Source organism: Carassius gibelio, chromosome B9 (assembly GCF_023724105.1).
Source record: "Carassius gibelio isolate Cgi1373 ecotype wild population from Czech Republic chromosome B9, carGib1.2-hapl.c, whole genome shotgun sequence".
Lineage (NCBI taxonomy): Eukaryota > Metazoa > Chordata > Actinopteri > Cypriniformes > Cyprinidae > Carassius > Carassius gibelio.
This window is the reverse complement of record NC_068404.1, coordinates 2048380-2061679: the sequence shown is the minus strand read 5'-3', so window position 1 is coordinate 2061679 and position 13300 is coordinate 2048380.

Sequence of the window (13300 nt, the reverse complement as noted above, 5' to 3'; positions counted from 1 at the left end):
CAAATTTGCTGGATCTATCTACTGATTTTGAGACTGTCAATCATCAGACCCTCATGTCTGCCCTCTCATCTCTGGGCATCGCAGGGACTCCACTTTGCGAATTTCAATCCTATCTCACTGGTAGATCTTTCAGGATGGCCTGGGGGTGGGTGGGGGGGGGGGTATCCAAAGCACAACAACTGGTAGTCACTGGGGTTCCTCAGGGATCAGTTCATGGACCCCTTCTCTTCTCCATATACACTACATCACTAGGTGCAATCATACAGGCATATGGCTTATCTTACCATTGCTATGCTGATGACATACAGCTCTATCCCTTATTTTACCAGATGATCCAGAATCTCTTGCTGCCTGGCGGACATCTCAGCATGGATTCTTGTCTTCCCTGCCACTCCAACTCTATAGCATAATTTCACCATCCAGCTAGGTTCTTCTACAATTACCCTGACATTTTTCGTTCAGAAATTTGGGTGTAATCTTTGATGACCAGCTGACATTTAGAGACCACATTGCAAAGACTGCTTGATCTTGCAGGTTTGCATTGCACAACATCAGAAAGGTTGAGGCTCGCATCATCTTCAACACATTGATGCTTGCATACAGAACAGCCACAGGCTCAGCACCCTCCTATTTCCACTCAATACTCCAAACCTACATCCCCTCCAGAAGCTACGCCTCATAGTACCTTTACAGAGAGGCTCAAAATCACTTTCCAGAACATTCTCGTTCACCATTCCTGGCTGGTGAAATGATCTTCCCACCCTTATCTGGAATGCTGAATCCCTGGCAATTTTAAAACAACAGGTAAAAAATCATCTCTTTCAATGCTTGACTTCATCCTTAAACAGTGGATGCAGTTTGTTTTTCTAGGGCAGCAACGGAGTGTAGCAAGTGCGTTTTGTGTGTTTTCGTCATTTCAGTGACTGCACGCCTCCAGGAGCTCAGCTTTTTCCGAAGAGAATCTGAAAGCTGTATTTTTCTTTTATAAATATGATAAAACTATCAGATTTTTGGACATATGAAGGATGCACTACTACTCTATAAGTGCCCAAGATTAACATGAGATTAAGTGAAACTGTGTATGTTATGTACCCCTAAAAAAGTATTTTTCTTTATTTATTCCTTCTCTTTCTAGCATGTACTTATTTGAACAATGCCTAAAACATTTCCTGTGTCTGTTTGCCTCTTTAAGAAGAATCGCTTTATGTATTCCCCAATTGTAAGCTGGTTTGGACAAACGCGTCTACAAAATGACTAAATGTAAATTTAAATGTTGGAGATTTTAACATACATGTTGATAATACAAATGATGGATATGAGGATTTGTGTTTACTGACCTAATAAACTTTTTTGGAGTCTAGCAAAATGTCACCGTTCATCGTTTTAATCATACACTAGATTTAATTATATCACATAGAACCGATCTTACTAATATAGATATCGTACCTCAAAGTGATGATGTTACTGACCATTTTCTTGTATTGTGCATGCTACATATTACTACATTAACTTTATGGCTCCATGTTATCATCCAGAAAGAACTATTGTTCCAACCACTAAAGATAGATTTAAGAAATAACCTGCTTGATTTATCTCAACTGGTCTGTGTACCCAGGGTGCAATTTATGAAAAAAAAAAAACAGAGGCGGGGGGGGGGGGGGGTGTTTTGAAACATTTTAATTAATAAAAATAAATAATGAGAACATGACCTAGATGACGTTAGCATATGTATGACCTAAGTGTGTCATATTGTATTGCCTCCCTATGCTCACATACTGCAATTTAATTTTGCCATTTCATTTAATTCTCAATAAAACTGTTTTTATTACTATATTTTAATGTTTCTGTTGTCAGACAATGGAATCAATATTATAATGACTGAAATGCGGTCCATTAAGACTACATAATCGGCTCTCAAACATTAATCTGCACTAATTAAATAAAATAAACATACGATAAAGTCAGTGGTTGTGCTGTGACTGATGTCAGCTATACTTGCTTGTAAAATAGAGTTAGAAGCAACAGAACATCCTTTTTTCTTTTACTGAAAGTGCTGTTCCTCTCTGTGCTCGCTGAACACAGCAGATACAGAGAGAGAGGCTTGCGCTGGGAAAGAGAGACCTTGCGCTCGTGCGGCAGCACCAGAGAGTCTCAGAGACTAAATAATGATTGTCCAAAAAGTCGCTAGATTTGTCGCTAGTCGCTTTTTTTGGAAAATAAATCTAGCGACAAAGTGGCCAAGCTTGCAACTCCACTGCCCAGCGGACCGGCTTCAACTGTCTCGCAAGTGTTGATAGGCTATTACTCGTGAGGTATAACCAATCAAAAAGTGCCATGGGTGGGACATTGAGCAAGTCTGCAGAGTGGTGAATACAGAGAGGATGAGCCAGCCAAAGTGGCGCATTTTAAAATAAAATGGACTTCAATCAAACCATGGATCCTTGATAAGTTTTGTGATCCGTCTCGCCACTAGTGTTGTAGCACTGATCACTTTGGGGGGGGGGGGGGTATTTAATTAAGGGGATAAAAATAATTAAGCAGAAGCGGGGATACATTGACCAGAAAGGGGGAAATCCCACGCATCCCCCCCGGGAAATCGCACCCTGTGTGTACCCATAAATAGACATGAACTAGACGAAATGACTAGCAACATGGGCACTTTCTTCTCTAATACATTAAAAGCTGTTGCCCCCATCAAATTCAAAAAAGGTTAGTGAAAACCATGGTACAACAGTCATACCCACTCTCTCAAGAAGAAAGTCATAATCTTGAGTGCAAATGGAAAAAGAAAAAATTCAGTCAGGTTTCAGGTCCCACTGTAGCATATAAAATGCACTTGTTAAAATTACAAATAACTTGCTTCTTGCGTCAGGCCAAGGCTGCATCTCATTGCTAGTTTTATGTAATCTAGTGCTGCATTCGACACAATAGATTATGACATACTCATAGAAATGATTACAAAACATTCCCGGTTACTTAACTGTAACCTTGTTCCTTAGAAAGCAGAACGAGATGCTGCACTGCTCAGTGCATTGGGAAACGTCTTATTTGTGACCAGCTGTGAATAATGTGTGTAACACGTTGATAGAATTGACACAGTGGTAATATAGTCTGTAATATAGTTGATGACATCATCAGGGCATGTGCCAGCAACACGGGGCTATTAATAGATACCCCACAGGTGCATCAACAGGAATATTTGTCTGAAGAGCAGTCCTGTGACATATTCAGTATGGCAATGCAGTGCAGCATCTCGTTCCGCTTTCTCAGAGAACAAGGTTACAGTTAAGTTCCCTTTCGAAAGCTTCAGTGGATGCTGCAATGCTCAGCGCTTTGGGAACGAGAATACCCACGCCGCTGTGCTTGCAAAATGTTATCAAACCACAAGAAGGCCTCAGACATTAGCTTGTGATGTTGACTCAAGGACATGAGAGCCCGGAGTAGCATGGACATCCAAACTATAAAGTCTTATGAATGTGTGCGGAGAGGACCAACCTGCCGCATCACAAACCTGTTGTCAGGGGGCACCCCTTATTGCCATGAGAAAAACCATTTTAGAGTCAGAAGTCTTATCAGACACTGATTCTAACGCTTCAAAGGGGGTTTCAACCAGACCCTGGTGGTCTGGTGGAGGAAGCCCTAGCACTAAGAATGGTATTAATAACATCCGGCGAAAGCCCTGTGTTCCTCTGTTGGTACCCTTCAGGGGCCAAACATGAAGATTCCACAGGTCGGGCCTGGGATGGAATATCTTGCCCCCTGCCTGAGACAGAAGGTCCCTCCTCTCCGGAAATACCCATGGCGAGCCGTCGAGGAGAGATATTATCCCAGAGAACCATACTCTGTTCGGCCAACATGGTGCTATCAGCAAGAGGCAAGAATTTTGTTGGCGAACTCTGGCTAGGACTCCCAGGAGCAGGGAGACTGGAGGAAACGCATACAGGCTCATTTTGGGCCATGTGTGCGCCATCACATCCAGACCCAGGCTAGGTGACTCAGAGAGAAGTAGAGGGGACATTTTACTGTCTGATGGGAGGTGAAGAGGTCAACCGCTGATTCGTAAATTTTTTTCTGTTTCACTTCCCCCATCGGTAGTGTCTGGTCAAATGCCCTGGAATGTAACCTGGTGTTGTCCACCTGTACTAGGACATGACAGCCTCTCAAATGATGGAGGAACTATTTCAGAGCCAGAAATACGGCCATCAGCTCGAGGCAATTGTTGTGCAAATCGAGCTGATGACCCCCCCCCCATTCCCCTTGAGCTGGGTGGCCATCCAAGACCACTCCCCAGCTCATCAGGGAGGCATCTGCTCGAAGACCCAAGATTGGGCACACTCCCCCACCCATTTTGGGAACCAGGAAGTATCTGCTGTAATAGCCCGACTCTCTCCTTGGACAAGGAACATGTTCTGTGGCCTCTTTGCCCAGAAGAGCCTGTAGCTCTCGAGACAGTACCTGCATCAGCTCTGGTTTCACGGAAGTGGAGACCACGCCATTGAAACGTGGAGGCTGACGAAAAAATTGGATACTGTATCCTATCCGTATTATAATCAATACCCATGCAGAAATGCCCGCCAGAAGTTCCACGCTGCCAGACTCTCTGAGAGTGGTACCAATTTTAACACTTCATTTTAAGGGGATGTAAGATGTTCATGTCCTGAACGACGGCAGGAAACACTGGAACATCTAACATCTTGCTGGAAAACCACCGCCCCCTGAAGCACAAGAAGTGGTGGGGATGGAGAGGTTTTGTGACGGTAACAGGAAGGGGCGAACGCTCCCTTGTGCGCCTAGAGCCACAAGCTCGTTGCCCTGAATCGGTGGACCGGCAGGGGAAGACCGTACTAGCTGCTCTAGAGACCTCCGTAGAGGTAGTGAACCTCTTAGCACCGCTAGTTCCCAGGCGGTAACTGAAAGAAGCACTTGCTGGAGATCGCTGCGCCCTGAAACACTGGAAGGGTTTGTAGAACAGTCTCCCGAGGGCACTGAAGAGAGATGGGTACCGTGTAATACGGTGCCAATGGCCCCTCCCCATGAGACAAATTCATGTCTCGATGAAGCTCAGCAACCACTTCCTTGTGTGCCCAGAGCAACTAGCTCAGTGACCTGAAGCGGCGGACCAGCAGGGGACGACTGTGCTAGCTGCTCTAGAGACCTCCGTAGAGGTAGCGAGCCTCTTAGCACTACTAGTTTCCAGGTGGTAACTGAGAAAATCGCTCGCCGGAGATTGCTGCACCCTAAAACACCGACAGGGTTGGCAGAACGATCTCCTGTTTTTATCTAATACCTCGATGTAAACCACTTCCCCCCTAATCAAACAAAGTGGCGGGGATGGAACAGTTTTGTGAGGGTAACGGGGCGGGGCGAATAGCTCTCGAGCACACACAATCCCGTAAAGGATTACCCCCACCAGCAAGTGCACCAGAGCGTCAGGACTTCCTCTTCTTATCAAGGACAATCCTGATGTCTGGCCTGGGAGTTTGCTGTGCACGGCGAACCTGTCCCCAATCCCTACGAGGGGGAGCACGGTTCGCCATGCTCTGCTTCTTAACCTCCCTGACTTTTGAAGGACCGGGGCGAGCCTGGGTGGCTGACGGGCCCTCCCTTTGAGTGTGGCGAGGAAGGAACTGAACAAACGCTTCTTCATGTTTCTTCACCTCCCTAAACCTGTTGACAACCGTATTAACCGAATCGCCAAACAGGCCCAATGGAGAAATAGGAGAGCTGAACAACATCACAGTAAAGAATACCCATCCTTTGCCATTGATGTCTTCAGCATTCCAGAGGTTACAGGTAGCATCCATCTTCACAAAACTGTATTTACGCAATGCTTATCATTTGGTCCGTATCAGGAAGGGGCATGAGTGGAAAACCACATTTAACACCCCCAGAGGGCACTTTGAATACTTGGTGATGCCGTTCGGGCTCTTCAACTCGCCAGGAGTTTTCCAAGCCAATTTTTATCAGTGTTTTATTCGCAATTTCAGCCAACTAGTCTCACCGTCTTGACCTCCCCCAGTACTGCACTCAGGTGGTCTAATGCAGCCGAAACTGTATTTTCCAACTTCAAAAGCCGATTCAATGTCTCTGCTGTCTTTCAGGGCTGTAGAGGTCCTTTCTAGGTGCTCATCCACCATCTGGGCTGGATACGTATTGGATCCGGGTGACTGCAGTGGCTATGGTGACCTCGGATTAAAAGAGAAACAGACTAATATTAGCATAGATGCCATTCTTCTAACGATGTAGCAAGTACATTATTTGTTATGAGAAGTGTTCTATTAATTCTTTAAAGGATTTGGATATTAGAAGTGTATTAATGTGTTGTGTACGCCAGGTTAAAGAGATGGGTCTTTAATCTAGATTTAAAATGCAAGAGTGTATCTGCCTCCCGAACAATGTTAGATAGGTTATTCCAGAGTTTAGGTGCTAAATAGGAAAAGGATCTGCTGCCCGCAGTTGACTTTGGTATTATCAAGTTGCCAGAGCTAAACCATTCAGGGCTTTATAAGTAATAAGCAAGATTTTAAAACCTATACAATGTTTTAATAGGGAGCTAGTGCAGTGTTGACACAACCGGGATAATATGGCCACTCAATAAAGCATTACAATAATCTAACCTTCATAAACACATGGATTAATATTTCTGCATTTGACAGGGAGAGCATAGATCGTAATTTAAATATATTTTTGAGATGGAAAAATGCAGTTTTACAAATGCTAGAAACGTGGCTTTCTAAGGAAAGATTGCTATCAGTTAGCACAGCCAGGTTCCTAACCTATGACAAAGAATTGACAGAGCAGCCATCAAGACTTATACAGCATTCAAGGTTATTACATGTAGAGTTACACACCTCTGTTTTTTTTCTTCAGAATTTAGCAGTAAGAAATTACTCATCATCCAGTTTTTTTTATCAACTATGCATTCCGTTAGTTTTTCAATCCGTTATGTTGCACTGGGATCACAAGAGATAGACCACACAAAAGACAGTATATGGTACACAACAGCTACCATCAGAGACTTACAGATAAAATTCAAGCTAGACACAGGAGCAGAGGTGAATGTGCTACCTGTATCAATAGTCCAGAAGATCCCTGGTCAAGTTGAGCTTCAGCCTACATCAACCGTCTTAGTGGCATTTGGAGGAATACGATCTTCCCCAACAGGTGTTGTGTTGCTGAAATGCAAAACAGACAAAATCACAAGCAATTAACAGTTTTATGTGTCCATTCAAGCAGATATACCGATCCTGGGCAGAAAAGCGTGCGAGCAGCTACGGCTGGTGAAAAGGATTGAGGTGCTTGCAGAGAAGTCTGTGACAACCAGTGTTTGGAATAACGGTGTTTAAAAGAACGGCGTTAGGTAACGACGTTATTTTTTCAGTAACGCGGTAATCAAACTAATTGCTTTTCCCGTCGTTACAATGCCGTTAACGTTACTGAACGTTAAATGCGGTGCGTTACTATGCATTGATTTAATAAACTATGCATTCCGAACGGACCCCTGGCTCACACAGCGAGTGATGTCATGTGTTTCATGGTAGCCAATCAGAGCCAGTGTTTTTACACACATGCCGGCACACGCGGCTGCGCCAGCGGCGCCAAACACACACACGCACGCAACAGCTACACAGAGATTCGCAGCAGAGATGGCGAGTCAGGAGCAATCCGATGAAAAGGTGGCATTTTCAAGGTGGAGATATAAGCAGTACTTCAAATTCATCGTGGTCAAAGGCAAGAAAGTGCATGTAATGTGTACATATAATGTGTGACATGCATCTACAAAGCTAGTGGCCAAAAACACTTTTCTTACAAAGATAATACTTGGAAGTGCAGGATAAAAATCTTGCTGTCTGTTGACGTGCAATAAATATTGAAAGTTAGTGCCTGACTGTTCTACTCATTTCAACTGACTTGTGAAAACTGCACAAAAAAAAAAAAGTAAAAATTCTCTGACATGTAGCAACTTTTTTTTATTATTTTTTTTACAGTAACGCAAATAGTTACTTTCCCTGGTAACAAGTTACTTTTATTATAGAGTAATTCAGTTACTAACTCAGTTACTTTTTGGAACAAGTAGTGAGTAACTATAACTAATTACTTTTTTAAAGTAACGTTCCCAACACTGGTGACAACCAAAGAGGACCTGGTCAGAATGCATCCATCAGTCTTTACAGGGCTTGGTGAGTTCCCAGGTGTTCATCATATACATATAGATCAAACAATCACGCCTGTCTTTCATGGATGCAGAAACATTCCACTAGCTGTTCAAGATAAGCTAAAAGAGACACTTCAAGAGCTTATGCACAGAGGGGTCATAACACCTGTAACAGAACCCACAGAATGGGTAAACAGCCTGGTTATCACACAAAAAAAGAATGGATCACTAAGGGTGTGTTTGGATCCTCGTGACTTGAACAAAGCCATTAAAAGACAGCACTATTCCATTCCCACAACTGAAGAAGTGTGCAGCAATTTGTCAGGAAAGTCTATTTTCACCATTGTTGATGAGAAAGATGGTTACTGGCAAATCAAATTAGATGAACCGTCCTCAAAGTTCTGTACTTTTAACATACCCTGGGGAAGATATAGATTCTTGAGATTACCGTTTGGCATCAAGTCTGCAAGTGAGGTGTTTCAACACAAAAAATGCGAGACCTTTGGTGACATACAGGAAGTCCACATCATTGCAGACGACATGATAATAGCAGCCACGTCACAACAGGAACATGATGACATTCTCGCTAAAGTGATGGAGAGAGCAAAAGCAGCCAATGTGAGATCCAATGGTGATAAGATCTAGTTTAACATAAGTACTGTGAAATACATGAGGCACATCATCTCACCTGAGGGCCTGCGACCAGAAGAGGCAAAGATGAAGGCGATCATGGACATGCCTCCTCCAGAGGATAAACAAGGTCTTCAACGCCTACTGGGTATGACCAAGTACTTAGCGCAGTACATGCCCAATGAAGCTTCAATCACAGCACCCCTGAGACAGTTGCTGAGAAAGGATGCTGTATGGCAATGGAACCCACACAATGATGCTGCTTTAGAGGGATTGAAGTCAGCTCTCACACAGGCGCCTGTATTGAGGTTCTACGACCACAAGAAGCCACTAACAATACAGGCAGATTCTGATATGCTATCACGTGCGACTGCGAGCAAAGAGGTTGATGAGGCTGGAGATCTCTATGATGAGAAAGTCATGCATGGCTTGGAAGCCACTGATGCACTGAGTCCACAGACTTTTCAGCAATTGAAAGAGGTCACTGCAGCTGACCAAGTCCTGCAGGATCTGTGTGAAAAGGTAAAGTCAGGCTGGCCACAGGGATGACGCAGTGTAAACATCAATTTACACAGTTACTGGCTTCTGCGACACAAGCATTCAGAATGACATTGTGATGGTAGGTGACAAGATAGTTGTACCTCATACATTCAAAAAAGTAATCCTAGAGAAACTGCATATAGCTCATCAAGGTGTCCAGAGAACAAAAGCCAAAGCAAGAAAATCCCTCTGGATGGAATGATGGTGGAGAAATGTGCACCGTGCCAACAGCTCCAGCCGCAACAGCAGAAAGAGACACTCATCAAACACGATGTTCCAGAGCTACCATGGTTGAAGGTTGGTGTGGACATTTTTGAGTTGAGAGGCCACTCTTATCTATTGCTGGTGGACTATTTGTCAAAATATCCTGAGGTCCTCATCCTGTCAGACAAGTCAGCCCACAAAGTAAAACTGAAAATGAAATCTGTTTTTGCCAGACATGGTATCCCGAAAGAAATAGTGAGTGACAATGTTCCAGTTGCAAGTTACGAAATGAAGTCATTTGCAGCATCACTCCCTTCGGTCACAGTGGGAGCCCTCCATCCGATGCATCAAACCACACCTCTTATTCAGTCGAAAGGGGGAGTTTCCCCTCCGGTGCAGCAGAGCTGCAGCTCCCTTTGGACACAGCGGGAGTCCTTCCATCAGTCACGTTTTACTGCTTATTCAGGATTGTACAGGACTCTCCCTTCCAGAGCAGCAGAAACGTGGCTCCCTTTGGTCACCATGAGAGCCCTCCATCCGACGCTTCAAATCATGCCTCATATCCAGTCGCAAGGGGGACTCTCCCTTCGGATGCAGTGAGAGTCCTTCCATCAGTCGCGTATTGTTGCTTACTCGGCATCGGACGGGGCTCCCCTTCCAGTGCAGTAGACCCACGGCTCCTTTCGGTCTCAGGGTGAACCCCCCCGTCTGAGTTATGTTGCATGCTCAATGACGGACAGGGATCTCCCTCCATGTGGAATAGAGTCACAGCAGGAGCTCTCCATCCGATGCATCAAACCGCGCCTTGAATGTTCTTGCCTATTCTGCATCTGACGGGGCTCTCCCCTCCGGTGCAGCAGACCCACGGCTCCCTTCCATCGCAGGGTAAACCCCCTGTCTGAGTTATGATACATGCTCAAGGGCGGACAGGGATTTTCTCCCGGTGGAATAGAGCTGCTGGCTCCCTTCGGTCGCAGTGAGAGCCCTCCATCAGATGCATCAAACCATGCCTCGCATTCAGTCGCAAGGGGGACTCGTCTTTCTGGTGCAGCACAGCCGTAAAACCATGCCTCATATCAACCCGCAAAGGGGGACTCCCCCTTTCGGTGCAGCAGAGCCGCAGCTCCCTTGGGATGCAGTGGGAGTCCTTCCATCAGTCGCGTATTGTTGCTTACTCGGCATCGGACGGGGCTATCCCCTTCCGGTGCAGCAGACCCACGGCTCCTTTCGGTCTCAGGGTGAACCCCCCCGTCTGAGTTATGTTGCATGCTCAATGACGGACAGGGATCTCCCTCCATGTGGAATAGAGTCACAGCAGGAGCTCTCCATCCGATGCATCAAACCGCGCCTTGAATGTTCTTGCCTATTCTACATCTGACGGGGCTCTCCCCTCCGGTGCAGCAGACCCACGGCTCCCTTCCATCGCAGGGTAAACCCCCTGTCTGAGTTATGATACATGCTCAAGGGCGGACAGGGATCTTCTCCCGGTGGAATAGAGCTGCTGGCTCCCTTCGGTCGCAGTGAGAGCCCTCCATCAGATGCATCAAACCATGCCTCGCATTCAGTCGCAAGGGGGACTCGTCTTTCTGGTGCAGCACAGCCGTAAAACCATGCCTCATATCAACCCGCAAAGGGGGACTCCCCCTTTCGGTGCAGCAGAGCCGCAGCTCCCTTGGGATGCAGTGGGAGTCCCTACATCAGTCGCGTCTCTTTGCCTTATCAGCATCGGACTAGGGCTCCTCTTCTGGTGCAACAGTTATTTTGCATGCTCAATGGTGGCTGGGGATCTCCCTCCCTTCGGTCGCATTTAGAGCCCTTTATCCAATGTGCCAAACTGCAGCTCGAATCTCATTGCCTATTCAGTATCCAACGGGGCTCTCCCTTCCGATGCAGCAGACCCATGGCTACCTTCAGTCGCAGTGTGAACCCCCCATCTGAGTTATGTCGCAAACTCAATGGCGGCCAGGGATTTCCCTCCCAATGGGGTATGGTCGCAGTGAGAGCCCTCCATCAGATGCATCAAACCGTGCCTCGTACTCAGCCACAAGAGGGACTCTCCCTTCCAGTGCAGTTGAGCCGCAGCTCCCTTCGTATGCAGCAAGAACCCTCATTTTTTTGATATCCGGCATCGTGCTCCTCTCATAAGCGGCACGGAGGGCTTGCCAGTAAGATGTTGCGAGCCGCAGCTCTCGTCGAACACTGCACGGGCTCTCCCAGTCGCTCTGCGCTTTTCTTCTCAACACACATATTTTGGGGGGCAACTAAATTTAGCTCTCTGGCTTCTTTCCTATGCCTTTAAGCTTCTTTTTGGGAGTTATTTGGGTTCGGGCTATGCTCCGGGCCCAGACACCTCCCCCAGGACAGCACGCCAAAATATGCCTACTATTCACTTTCAGATTAGATGTAAAGGTGAACTTGTGAAATTGAGTTTTTTTTACCAAATTTCGGGAGGAGCACGATCAGATAATCTGCAATTTGGCACAGGTGCATCTCGTTTAGCTAATCATCTTAACTAGCACACAAGGGTATATAGATCCAGTCTTCCTACCTCCTTTCCCACGACAGTTTTTCGGCATCCCTCCTCCACCCCAACTCCTCACTTCTAATCTATCTATACCAAATTAGGGATAGGGGGAGTTATTTGGGTTCGGGCTATGCTCCGGGCCCGGACCCCTCCCCCATGACAGCATGCTAAAATATGCCTACTATTCGCTTTCAGATTAGATGTAAGGGTGAACTCGTGAATGCTGAAAAACTGAGGAAATGTGCTCAGTAGAGGGTGTTCTAATAAGAACATGAGCTGCACAATTTAGGACCAACTGGAGCTTACATAGCAATTTAGAGGGAACACCAGTGAGAAGGGCATTACAGTAGTCTATACATGAGGTGACTAGTACGCGAACAAGAACTGCTGTATTATTGCTTGAGAGAAAGGGACTTGGACGGTTAATATTATGCAAGTGAAAATATGCAGTCCTCCTAATATTATTAATTTGAGTTTCAAAAGGCAGTGTGCTATCCATGATAACACCCAAACTTTCAGCCTGAGAGGATGGACAGAATGCATTATTGTCAATGTACAAGGAAATAGGATATAGACAAAACGAATTTAGTGCCAACAAGTAGGGCATCAGTTTTGTTCCAATTTAAATTGATGTGATGATTTGATGACTTGCGATTATGAAATAAAAAGCTGGAGCAGGACAGGGAGGATATGTCATCAGAATGGCAGGGTAATAATAATAATAATAATATTAATAATAATTAACACAAGCAAAAACTCAGCAAAGCCCAGGAAAAACTCAGGAACTTTCTGGAACAAAATGCTGCAGCTCCACCACAGCATGCGTTGACTCAAAAAAAAAGAGTTTCCCAAAAGCAAAGCCTATCGTAGTCAATGGACAGCCTCGACAAAAATGCAAAAATACTCAGAAAGAGCGGAAATTAAACACTCTGTGAAAAAATGTCATTTACACATTCTCATGCAACAAGTACACATATTGGGTCAATATGTTGGGTTATCTTGAAATTTTTTGGGCCATTTTTTTCGTCATTGGGTTATTTTTAGTTATAACCCAACTGTTGGGTTAAATGTGTTTCCCGTTTTACTCCATTAAAATTTTAATGGTAGAGTCAGAGATCAGCGCGGACATCAGCGGCATTCTGTCTGATGAAGGGTAAGTAACGTTAACTGTTAATATAATCGTATGATGTATATAACTGTTATAACATTAAGTAATGTGTCTGATACGTTAATTATAATTTTTTTAA